The sequence below is a fragment of the Rattus norvegicus genome, chromosome 13, assembly GCF_021556685.1.
Source record: "Rattus norvegicus strain SHRSP/BbbUtx chromosome 13, alternate assembly SHRSP_T2T, whole genome shotgun sequence".
Classification (NCBI taxonomy): Eukaryota; Metazoa; Chordata; class Mammalia; order Rodentia; family Muridae; genus Rattus; species Rattus norvegicus.
The window spans coordinates 23,496,027-23,509,244 of record NC_141546.1 but is presented as its reverse complement, the minus strand read 5'-3'; positions in this window follow the sequence as shown (position 1 = coordinate 23,509,244).

Here is a 13,218-nt window from a genome sequence, read left to right as displayed (position 1 = left end):
AACTTAAACAAGGAAGCACAGAGCAGACTCAGACAGGCTTTGAGTTCCCCTGCTGTGAAAAGAAACAGTTAATAGCTCCAGGCACAGAGCCAAAGTAAAAGCTGCCTGCTTCCTACACCAGGTAATAATAAGATAGAATTCTAGGATTGGTTCAATTGTTTTTAAAGATAGACTAGAATACACATTTTGCCCAAGCCACATGGGGAAGTCTCCCCACAGCTCGGAACTAATACTAGAGTTTGGGCCCAGAGGCACTGGGACCCCTGCTGTAGACAGAAAGGCTGCAGCTTCCAAGAAAAGATACAGGGAGATTGTATGAACATAAAAGGCTCTAGGTAAAAGAGGAGGTCTTGCAGGATAATTCATATTCTAGAAATGTGGATACCACACGAATTTTGGGTTAAATATCCTGACATGACAGATTAGGACAAAGGTCTAAGAATAGGCTCATACTGTATTTTTTTAGTTTACTTCGTTTGTTTTGAATTGTGTTAATTATCAAAATGGGTCTGATTTTGAGGTTTGTGGTTATTTTATTATTCCTCTTGGAGAGAGGTAAAGTTAAAATTTTTTTTTGGTTACCGGCTAAAGGAAATTCTCATTGGAGAAAGGCTTTATGTTTGTGTTTATAGAAAAGGCAATTGGGTTCTGGACTCTTCCCAGAGTTATATGTATCAGATATGACAGAGGGAGACTCCCTAAAGAACTAGAAAAGTTCAAGAGAATCAACCAGAAAAGGTAGAGATTCTTTGTGCCATCCTTCACATGACACAAGTAAAGACTTGTGAGTGGTTAGTATTAAAATTGGCTCATAAAAAGACTGTTTTTCACATGCTCAAAAGAGGAACAGAATTTCATTCTTAACTAGTCTGTGCACCCTACAAAGACTAAATCAATCCATGCAGATATCTTGATGGTACTGAAATTCTGTTTTGGGATTTGTACATTACAGAATGTACAGCTTTTGTGAGATTCATCCTCAGACCTGCTGTACCAACCTGCTTGAAATCCCAGTGTCATGGATTCCCGGTGTCTTACCTCATTCAACCCTTCAGAGACATCCAGTCAGAACTTTAGGCATCAAAGCCTGAATAACAATTGTTGACTTGGCCTTCTTAAAGCCTAACAAAATCTCCAATTTTGTAGACCCTTCCCCTCCCCTTTAAAGATATTTCATTACCCGCACTCTGCAGGAAGAAGCTGTGAAGAGACCTTATCCTCATTCCCTGGGTTTCGGTGTCTAGACATGATTAATCCAAAGGTTGTCATTCTAAGGAATTTAGAAATGGTCTTAATTTGAACAGGAAAGAAATAACTGTAATTGGTTGTCTACGTGTAATCTTAATTGGTAGAAAACTTGATAATTGTTACAGAGTTGAAGTTATAATGTACAGAATTTATTTTTGATATTAAGGTTTCATTGGTATGAATTTCTTCTATTGATGCAAAAAGTTAAGAATACAAAGCATAGACCCAGTCTTTCTATACCTGCTATAACAAACTGTTTTTAGATGATTGTGCAATATGACTTAAGGGCCAGATAGCAAACTCATGGTTCTCAGTTAACAATAAAAGGGTCTTTTGAAATATCTCAATGAGAAATGACTGAGAGTAGTTCAAGGGCAACAGTTCAGATATACTTTGCATAGATAGATACTTTTCAAAAAGGCAGAAATTCGTCCCAGACCCCGTGAGAGAGAGAGACCTCACCGCCTGGTCAGGTGGGCACTCCTGAGGCTGCAGAGCGGAAGAGACCAGCACTGCTCACCCCTGCCCACATCCCTGGCCCAAGAGGAAACTGTATAAGGCCTCTGGGCTCCAGTGGGGGAGGGCCCAGGAGCAGGAGGACCCCTGCCTGAGACACCGCTGGAACCTGAAGGAAACAGACCGGATAAACAGTTCTCTGCACCCAAATCCCATGGGAGGGAGAGCTAAACCTTCAGAGAGGCAGACAAGCCTGGGAAACCAGAAGAGACTGCTCCCTGCACACACATCTCGGACGCCAGAGGAAAAAGCCAAAGACCATCTGGAACCCTGGTGCACTGAAGCTCCCGGAAGGGGCGGCACAGGTCTTCCTGGTTGCTGCCGCTGCAGAGAGACGGTGGGCAGCACCCCACGAGCGAACCTGAGCCTCGGGACCACAGGTAAGACCAAATTTTCTGCTGCAAGAAAGCTGCATGGTGAACTCAAGACACAGGCCCACAGGAAGAGCTGAAGACCTGTAGAGAGGAAAAACTACACGCCCGAAAGCAGAACACTCTGTCCCCATAACTGACTGAAAGAGAGGAAAACAGGTCTACAGCACTCCTGACACACAGGTTTATAGTACAGTCTAGCCACTGTCAGAAATAGCAGAACAAAGTAACACCAGAGATATTCTGATGGCAAGAGGCAAGCGCAGGAACCCAAGCAACAGAAACCAAGACTACATGGCACCATTGGAGCCCAATACTCCCATCAAAACAAACATGGAATATCCAAACACACCAGAAAAGCAAGATCTAGTTTCAAAATCATTTTTGATCATGATGCTGGAGGACTTCAAGAAGGACGTGAAGAACTCCCATAGAGAACAAGTAGAAGCCTACAGACAGGAATCGCAAAAATGCCTGAAAGAATTCCAGGAAAACATAAATAAACAAGTAGAAGCCCATAGAGAGGAGACACAAAAATCCCTGAAAGAATTCCAGGAAAACATAAATAAACAAGTAGAAGCCCATAGAGAGGAGACACAAAAATCCCTGAAAGAATTCCAGGAAAACAAAATCAAACAGTTGAAGGAATTAAAAATGGAAATAGAAGCAATCAAGAAAGAACACATGGAAACAACCCTGGATATAGAAAACCAAAAGAAGAGACAAGGAGCTGTAGATACAAGCTTCACCAACAGAATACAAGAGATGGAAGAGAGAATCTCAGGAGCAGAAGATTCCATAGAAATCATTGACTCAACTGCCAAAGACAATGTAAAGCTGAAAAAGCTACTGATCCAAAACATACAGGAAATCCAGGACTCAATGAGAAGATCAAACCTAAGGATAATAGGTATAGAAGAGAGTGAAGACTCCCAGCTCAAAGGACCAGTAAATATCTTCAACAAAATCATAGAAGAAAACTTCCCTAACCTAAAAAAAGAGATACCCATAGGCATACAAGAAGCCTAAAGAACTCCAAATAGATTGGACCAGAAAAGAAACACCTCCCATCACATAATTGTCAAAACACCAAACGCACAAAATAAAGAAAGAATATTAAAAGCAGTAAGGGAAAAAGGTCAAGTAACATATAAAGGCAGACCTATCAGAATCACACCAGACTTCTCACCAGAAACTATGAAGGCCAGAAGATCCTGGACTGATGTCATACAGACCCTAAGAGAACACAAATGCCAGCCCAGGTTACTGTATCCAGCAAAACTCTCAATTAACATTGATGGAGAAACCAAGATATTCCATGACAAAACCAAATTTACACAATATCTTTCTACAAATCCAGCACTACAAAGGATAATAAATGGTAAAGCCCAACATAAGGAGGCAAGCTATACCCTAGAAGAAGCAAGAAACTAATCATCTTGGCAACAAAACAAAGAGAATGAAAGCACACAAACATAACCTCACATCCAAATATGAATATAACGGGAAGCAATAATCACTATTCCTTAATATCTCTCAATATCAATGGCCTCAACTCCCCAATAAAAAGACATAGGTTAACAAACTGGATACGCAACGAGGACCCTGCATTCTGCTGCCTACAGGAAACACACCTCAGAGACAAAGACAGACACTACCTCAGAGTGAAAGGCTGGAAAACAACTTTCCAAGCAAATGGTCAGAAGAAGCAAGCTGGAGTAGCCATTCTAATATCAAATAAAATCAATTTCCAACTAAAAGTCATCAAAAAAGATAAGGAAGGACACTTCATATTCATCAAAGGAAAAATCCACCAAGATGAACTCTCAATCCTAAATATCTATGCCCCAAATGCAAGGGCACCTATATACGTAAAAGAAAGCTTACTAAAGCTCAAAACACACATTGCACCTCACACAATAATAGTGGGAGATTTCAACACCCCACTCTCATCAATGGACAGATCATGGAAACAGAAATTAAACAGTGATGTCGACAGACTAAGAGATGTCATGAGCCAAATGGACTTAACGGATATTTATAGAACATTCTATCCTAAAGCAAAAGGATATACCTTCTTCTCAGCTCCTCATGGTACTTTCTCCAAAATTGACCATATAATTGGTCAAAAAACGGGCCTCAACAGGTACAGAAAGATAGAAATAATCCCATGCGTGCTATCGGACCACCACGGCATAAAATTGGTCTTCAATAACAATAAGGGAAGAATGCCCACATATACGTGGAAATTGAACAATGCTCTACTCAATGATAACCTGGTCAAGGAAGAAATAATGAAAGAAATTAAAAACTTTTTAGAATTTAATGAAAATGAAGGTACAACATACCCAAACTTATGGGACACAATGAAAGCTGTGCTAAGAGGAAAACTCATAGCACTGAGTGCCTGCAGAAAGAAACAGGAAAGAGCATATGTCAGCAGCTTGACAGCACACCTAAAAGCTCTAGAACAAAAAGGAGCAAATACACCCAGGAGGAGTAGAAGGCAGGAAATAATCAAACTCAGAGCTGAAATCAACCAAGTAGAAACAAAAAGGACCATAGAAAGAATCAACAGAACCAAAAGTTGGTTCTTTGAGAAAATCAACAAGATAGATAAACCCTTAGCCAGACTAACGAGAGGACACAGAGAGTGTGTCCAAATTAACAAAATCAGAAATGAAAAGGGAGACATAACTACAGATTCAGAGGAAATTCAAAAAATCATCAGATCTTACTATAAAAACCTATATTCAACAAAACTTGAAAATCTTCAGGAAATGGACAATTTCCTAGACAGATACCAGGTATCGAAGTTAAATCAGGAACAGATAAACCAGTTAAACAACCCCATAACTCCTAAGGAAATAGAAGCAGTCATTAAAGGTCTCCCAACCAAAAAGAGCCCAGGTCCAGACGGGTTTAGTGCAGAATTCTATCAAACCTTCATAGAAGACCTCATACCAATATTATCCAAACTATTCCACAAAATTGAAACAGATGGAGCACTACCGAATTCCTTCTACGAGGCCACAATTACTCTTATACCTAAACCACACAAAGACACAACAAAGAAAGAGAACTTCAGACCAATTTCCCTTATGAATATCGACGCAAAAATACTCAATAAAATTCTGGCAAACCGAATTCAAGAGCACATCAACACAATCATCCACCATGATCAAGTAGGCTTCATCCCAGGCATGCAGGGATGGTTTAATATACGGAAAACCATCAACGTGATCCATTATATAAACAAACTGAAAGAACAGAACCACATGATCATTTCATTAGATGCTGAGAAAGCATTTGACAAAATTCAACACCCCTTCATGATAAAAGTCCTGGAAAGAATAGGAATTCAAGGCCCATACCTAAACATAGTAAAAGCCATATACAGCAAACCAGTTGCTAACATTAAACTAAATGGAGAGAAACTTGAAGCAATCCCACTAAAATCAGGGACTACACAAGGCTGCCCACTCTCTCCCTACTTATTCAATATAGTTCTTGAAGTTCTAGCCAGAGCAATCAGACAACAAAAGGAGATCAAGGTGATACAGATCGGAAAAGAAGAGGTCAAAATAACACTATTTGCAGATGACATGATAGTATATTTAAGTGATCCCAAAAGTTCCACCAGAGAACTACTAAAGCTGATAAACAACTTCAGCAAAGTGGCTGGGTATAAAATTACCTCAAATAAATCAGTTGCCTTCCTCTATACAAAAGAGAAACAAGCCGAGAAAGAAATTAGGGAAACGATACCCTTCATAATAGACCCAAATAATATAAAGTACCTCGGTGTGACTTTAACCAAGCAAGTAAAAGATCTGTACAATAAGAACTTCAAGACACTGAGGAAAGAAATTGAAGAAGACCTCAGAAGATGGAAAGATCTCCCATGCTCATGGATTGGCAGGATTAATATAGTAAAAATGGCCATTTTACCAAAAGCGATCTACAGATTCAATGCAATCCCCATCAAAATACCAATCCAATTCTTCAAAGAGTTAGACAGAACAATTTGCAAATTCATCTGGAATAACAAAAAACCCAGGATAGCTAAAGCTATCCTCAACAATAAAAGGACTTCAGGGGGAATCACTATCCCTGAACTCAAGCAGTATTACAGAGCAATAGTGATAAAAACTGCATGGTATTGGTACAGAGACAGACAGATAGACCAATGGAATAGAATTGAAGACCCAGAAATGAACCCACACACCTATGGGCACTTGATTTTTGACAAAGGAGCCAAAACCATCCAATGGAAAAAAGATAGCATTTTCAGCAAATGGTGCTGGTTCAACTGGAGGTCAACATGTAGAAGAATGCAGATCTATCCATGCTTATCACCCTGTACAAAGCTTAAGTCCAAGTGGATCAAGGACCTCCACATCAAACCAGACACACTCAAGCTAATAGAAGAAAAACTAGGGAAGCATCTGGAACACATGGGCACTGGAAAAAATTTCCTGAACAAAACACCAATGGCTTATGCTCTAAGATCAAGAATCGACAAATGGGATCTCATAAAACTGCAAAGCTTCTGTAAGGCAAAGGACACTGTGGTTAGGACAAAACGGCAACCAACAGATTGGGAAAAGATCTTTACCAATCCTACAACAGATAGCGGCCTTATATCCAAAATATACAAAGAACTCAAGAAGTTAGACTGCAGGGAGACAAATAACCCTATTAAAAAATGGGGTTCAGAGCTAAACAAAGAATTCACAGCTGAGGAATGCCGAATGGCTGAGAAACACCTAAAGAAATGTTCAGCATCTTTAGTCATAAGGGAAATGCAAATCAAAACAACCCTGAGATTTCACCTCACACCAGTGGGATTGGCTAAGATCAAAAACTCAGGTGACAGCAGATGCTGGCGAGGATGTGGAGAAAGAGGAACACTCCTCCATTGTTGGTGGGATTGCAGACTGGTAAAACCATTCTGGAAATCAGTCTGGAGGTTCCTCAGAAAATTGGACATTGAACTGCCTGAGGATCCAGCTATACCTCTCTTGGGCATATACCCAAAAGATGCCTCAACATATAAAAGAGACACGTGCTCCACTATGTTCATCGCAGCCTTATTTATAATAGCCAGGAACTGGAAAGAACCCAGATGCCCTTCAACAGAGGAATGGATACAGAAAATGTGGTACATCTACACAATGGAATATTACTCAGCTATCAAAAACAACGAGTTTATGAAATTCGTAGGCAAATGGTTGGAACTGGAAAATATCATCCTCAGAGAGCTAACCCAATCACAGAAAGACATACATGGTATGCACTCATTGATAAGTGGCTATTAGCCCAAATGCTTGAATTACCCTAGATCCCTAGAACAAACGAAACTCAAGACGGATGATCAAAAGGTGAATGCTTCACTCCTTCTTTAAATGAGGAAAAAGAATACCCTTGGCAGGGAAGGGAGAGGCAAAGATTAAAACAGAGACTGAAGGAACACCCATTCACAGCCTGCCCCACATGTGGCCCATACATATAGAGCCACCCAATTAGACAAGATGGATGAAGCAAAGAAGTGCAGACTGACAGGAGCCGGATGTAGATCGCTCCTGAGAGACACAGCCAGAATACAGAAAACACAGAGGCGAATGCCAGCAGCAAACCACTGAACTGAGAATAGGACCCCCGTTGAAGGAATCAGAGAAAAAACTGGAAGAGCTTGAAGGGGCTCGAGACCCCATATGTACAACAATGCCAAGCAACCAGAGCTTCCAGGGACTAAGCCACTACCTAAAGACTATACATGGACTGACCCTGGACTCTGACCCCATAGGTAGCAATGAATATCCTAGTAAGAGCACCAGTGGAAGGGGAAGCCCTGGGTCCTGCTAAGACTGAACCCCCAGTGAACTAGATTGTTGGGGGGAGGGCGGCAATGGGGGGAGGGTTGGGAGGGGGAACACCCATAAAGAAGGGGAGGGGGGAGGGGGATGTTTGCCCGGAAACCGGGAAAGGGAAATACACTTGAAATGTATATAAGAAATACTCGTTAATTAAAAAAAAAAAAAAAAAAAAAAAAAAACAGGAAAAAGGAAATGCTTTAAAATCTTTGATGTACCAAAGGAGATGCTCAAAATACAAAGAAAAAAAAGGCAGAAATTCACAGTATGTGACATTTAATGTTGTTTAATCACTTGATGTTGAGACATATCTGCTACTGACAGAACCCCCTTTATGGATCAAAGAAGATATTGAGCATCTTCACCTCCAGAAAAGGTTGTTCCTCATGGCAAGGTTGCCACGGGGTAGAAATTGCCTATTTCATCTACACACAAATATTGTCCATGAAAGGACACAAGATGCAGGATAGTTGACAGCTTGGTTCTGCTGAGAAAGAATAAGGTAGTCCTTCATGATGAGGTCTGTCAGAAGTTCTGGACCAGAAGGCTGAAGACAATTGCATGAATATTTTGAGGAGCAGAGGACTATCTAAGTAGACAGCCGTCTCTATGATGTGTTTAGTTTTGGGACCTATGTTAGTGCTTCATATATTTTTTTTCAAGTAATATTTAAGTTGTTCTCAGATTTCAGGCTTGGGATGAAGATTGGTTATAGCTTCATAGCCAATCCAAACTGTTCAGACTGAGAGGTTGGTTTTTAGATGGTATACAAGCTAACCTAGGACATAACTCATATAAAATTGAAGCCATTTAATTTAAAATAGATGGTAGAGTGGTTGTTCTCAATCGAGAAAATTGAGGGACTGGGTATTAAATTAGAATAATGGTGATAGTTGTGATCAATTAATATCTGAGAGAAAAGAGACTTTTGATTGGACAAAAGGGGAAATGTGCATTGTCTTGGCACTCTTTCTATTCTGTTGCTCTTGTAAGCAAAGGGTGTCTAGCCAGCCAGAGCAATGCAAATATGATTCTGCAAGCCTTGCCATTCTCCTAATATCCACCCCCCCACCCCCGCCTCACTAGAGACCATTAGATTGCATTTCTTTTTTTTTTTTATTAACTTGAGTATTTCTTATATACATTTCGAGTGTTATTCCCTTTCCCGGTTTCCGGGCAAACATCCCCCTCCCCCCCTCCCCTTCTTTATGGGTGTTTCCCCTCCCAACCCTCCCCCCATTGCCGCCCTCCCCCCAACAATCTAGTTCACTGGGGGTTCAGTCTTAGCAGGACCCAGGGCTTCCCCTTCCACTGGTGCTCTTACTAGGATATTCATTGCTACCTATGAGGTCAGAGTCCAGGGTCAGTCCATGTATAGTCTTTGGGTAGTGGCTTAGTCCCTGGAAGCTCTGGTTGCTTGGCATTGTTATACATATGGGGTCTCGAGCCCCTTCAAGCTCTTCCAGTTCTTTCTCTGATTCCGTCAACAGGGGTCCTATTCTCAATTCAGGGGTTTGCTGCTGGCATACGCCTCTGTGTTTTCTGTATTCTGGCTGTGTCTCTCAGGAGAGATCTACATCCGGCTCCTGTCGGTCTGCACTTCTTTGCTTCACCCATCTTGTCTAATTGGATGGCTGTATATGCATGGGCCACATGTGGGGCAGGCTCTGAATGGGTGTTCCTTCAGTCTCTGTTTTAATCTTTGCCTCTCTATTCCCTCCCAAGGGTATTCTTGCTCCCCTTTTAAAGAAGGAGTGAAGCAATCACATTTTGATCATCCGTCTTGAGTTTCATTTGTTCTAGGCATCTAGGGTAATTCCAGCATTTGAGCTAATAGCCACTTATCAATGAGTGCATACCATGTGTGTTTTTCTGTGATTGGGTTACCTCACTCAGGATGATATTTTCCAGTTCCAACCATTTGCCTACGAATTTCATAAGGTCATTGTTTTGATAGCTGAGTAATATTCCATTGTGTAGATGTACCACATTTTCTGTATCCATTCCTCTGTTGAAGGGCATCTGGGTTCTTTCCAGCTTCTGGCTATTATAAATAAGGCTGCGATGAACATAGTGGAGCACGGGACTTTTTTATATGTTGGGGCATCTTTTGGGTATATGCCCAAGAGAGGTATAGCTGGATCCTCAAGTAGTTCAATGTCTAATTCTCTGAGGAACCTCCAGACTGATTTCCAGAATGGTTGTACCAGTCTGCAATCCCACCAACAATGGAGGAGTGTTCCTCTTTCTCCACATCCTCGCCAGCATCTGCTGTCACCTGAGTTTTTGATCTTAGCCAATCGCACTGGTGTGAGGTGAAATCTCAGGGTTGTTTTGATTTGCATTTCCCTTATGACTAAAGATGTTGAACATTTCTTTAGGTGTTTCTCAGCCATTCGGCATTCCTCAGCTGTGAATTCTTTGTTTAGCTCTGAACCCCATTTTTTAATAGGGTTATTTGTCTCCCTGCAGTCTAACTTCTTGAGTTCTTTGTATATTTTGGATATAAGGCCGCTATCTGTTGTAGGATTGGTAAAGATCTTTTCCCAATCTGTTGGTTGCTGTTTTGTCCTAACCACAGTGTCCTTTGCCTTACAGAAGCTTTGCAGTTTTATGAGATCCCATTTGTCGATTCTTGATCTTAGAGCATAAGCCATTGGTGTTTTGTTCAGGAAATTTTTTCCAGTGCCCATGTGTTCCAGATGCTTCCCTAGTTTTTCTTCTATTAGTTTGAGTGTGTCTGGTTTGATGTGGAGGTCCTTGATCCACTTGGACTTAAGCTTTGTACAGGGTGATAAGCATGGATAGATCTGCATTCTTCTACATGTTGACCTCCAGTTGAACCAGCACCATTTGCTGAAAATGCTATCTTTTTTCCATTGGATGGTTTTGGCTCCTTTGTCAAAAATCAAGTGCCCATAGGTGTGTGGGTTCATTTCTGGGTCTTCAATTCTATTCCATTGGTCTATCTGTCTGTCTCTGTACCAATACCATGCAGTTTTTATCACTATTGCTCTGTAATACTGCTTGAGTTCAGGGATAGTGATTCCCCCTGAAGTCCTTTTATTGTTGAGGATAGCTTTAGCTATCCTGGGTTTTTTGTTATTCCAGATGAATTTGCAAATTGTTCTGTCTAACTCTTTGAAGAATTGGATTGGTATTTTGATGGGGATTGCATTGAATCTGTAGATCGCTTTTGGTAAAATGGCCATTTTTACTATATTAATCCTGCCAATCCATGAGCATGGGAGATCTTTCCATCTTCTGAGATCTTCAATTTCTTTCTTCAGAGTATTGAAGTTCTTATTGTACAGATCTTTTACTTGCTTGGTTAAAGTCACACCGAGGTACTTTATATTATTTGGGTCTATTATGAAGGGTGTCATTTCCCTAATTTCTTTCTCGGCTTGTTTCTCTTTTGTGTAGAGGAAGGCTACTGATTTATTTGAGGTAATTTTATACCCAGCCACTTTGCTGAAGTTGTCTATCAGCTCTAGATTGCATTTCTAAACCTAGTAATCAAGGACTATTCACTTATTTGGTCACTTCTTCCTCCTGAGGCTGACTACCAAAATCAAGCAATCAAAGTATTGAAGTTCAGGAAACAAAAGTCCCTTTTACACAACTAATTAACAAGCCGAGTGAAAATGAATCACCTCATCCTAACACAGGAATTCCCCTTTTTTAATTGGATATTTTATTGATTTACATTTCAAATATTATCCTCTTTTCTGGTTTTCCCTCCAGAATTCCCCTATAGACTCATGCCCCCCTCTACTTCAAGGAGGGTGCTCCCCCACCACCCAACAACTCCCTGCTCCCTGCACTGGCATTACCCTACACAGGGGCATTGAGCCTTCACAAGACCAATGGCCTTTCCTCTCATTGGTGCCTGACAAGGCTATTCTCTACTACATATGCAGTTAGAGCCATGGGTTGCTTCGTGTGTACTCTTTGGTTGGTAGTTTAGTCCCTGGCAGCTCTAGGGTGTCTGATTGTTTGATATTGTTGTTCTTTGTATGGGTTGCAAACTCATTCAGCCTCTTCAGTCCTTTCTCTAACTCCTCCATTGGGAAAACTGTGCACAGTTCAATGATTGACTGTGAATATAAGCCTCTATATTTGTCAGGCTCTGGCACAACCTCTGAGAAGACAGAGGTTGTCCGGCTCCTGTCTGCAGGCACTTATTGGCAGCTGGAATATTGTTTGTATTTGGTGACAATATATGGGATGGATCCACAAGTGGGACAGTCTTTGGTTGGCCTTCCTTTCAGTCTCTGCTCCACATTTTATATCCTTATTTCCTCCTGTCTTCTAACTAAAAGTGAAGAATACACACTTAGGTATTCCTTCCTTGTGAGCTTCGTGAGGTCTGTGAATTGTATCCTGTGTATTCCAAGCTTTTGGGCTAATATCCACTTATAGTAAGTGCATACCACATGTGTACTTTTGTGACTGGGCTACCTCACTCAGAATGATACTTTCTAGTTCCATCCGTTTGCCTATGAATTTCATGAAGTCATTGTTTTCAATATATGATTAGTACTCCATTGTGTAGATGTACGACATTTTCTGTATCCATTCCTCTGTTGAAGGGCGTTTGGGTTCTTTCCAGCTTCCGGCTATTATAAATAAGGCTGCTATGATAATAGTGGAACATGTGTTTTTGTTCTATGTTTGAGCATTTTTGGGTATATGCCCAGGAGTGGTATAACTGGGTCCTCAGGTAGTACTATGTAGAATTTTCTGAGGAAACTCCAGAATGTTTTCCAGAGTGGTTGTACCAGCTTGAAACCCAACAACAATGGATGAGTGTTTCTCTTTCCTCACATCCTTGCTAGCATCTGCTGTTGCATGGGTTTTTCATCTTTGCAATTTTGTCTGGTTTGGGGTAAAATCCCAGGTTGTTTTGATTTGGAATTCCCTGCAGTCTAAGGATGTTGAACATTTTTAGGAGCTTCTAGGCCATTCAATAATGCTCAGTTGAGAATTCTTTGTTTAACTCTGTACCATATTTATAATAGGGTTATTGGTTCTCTAGACTTTACCTTCTTGAGTTCATTGTATATATGAGATATTAGCCCTGTATCAGATGTAGGATTTGTAAAGATATTTCTCAATCTGTTGGTTGCCATTTTTTCTTTTTTTTTTATCTTTATTAACTTGAGTATTTCTTATTTACATTTCTATTGTTATTCCCCTTCCTG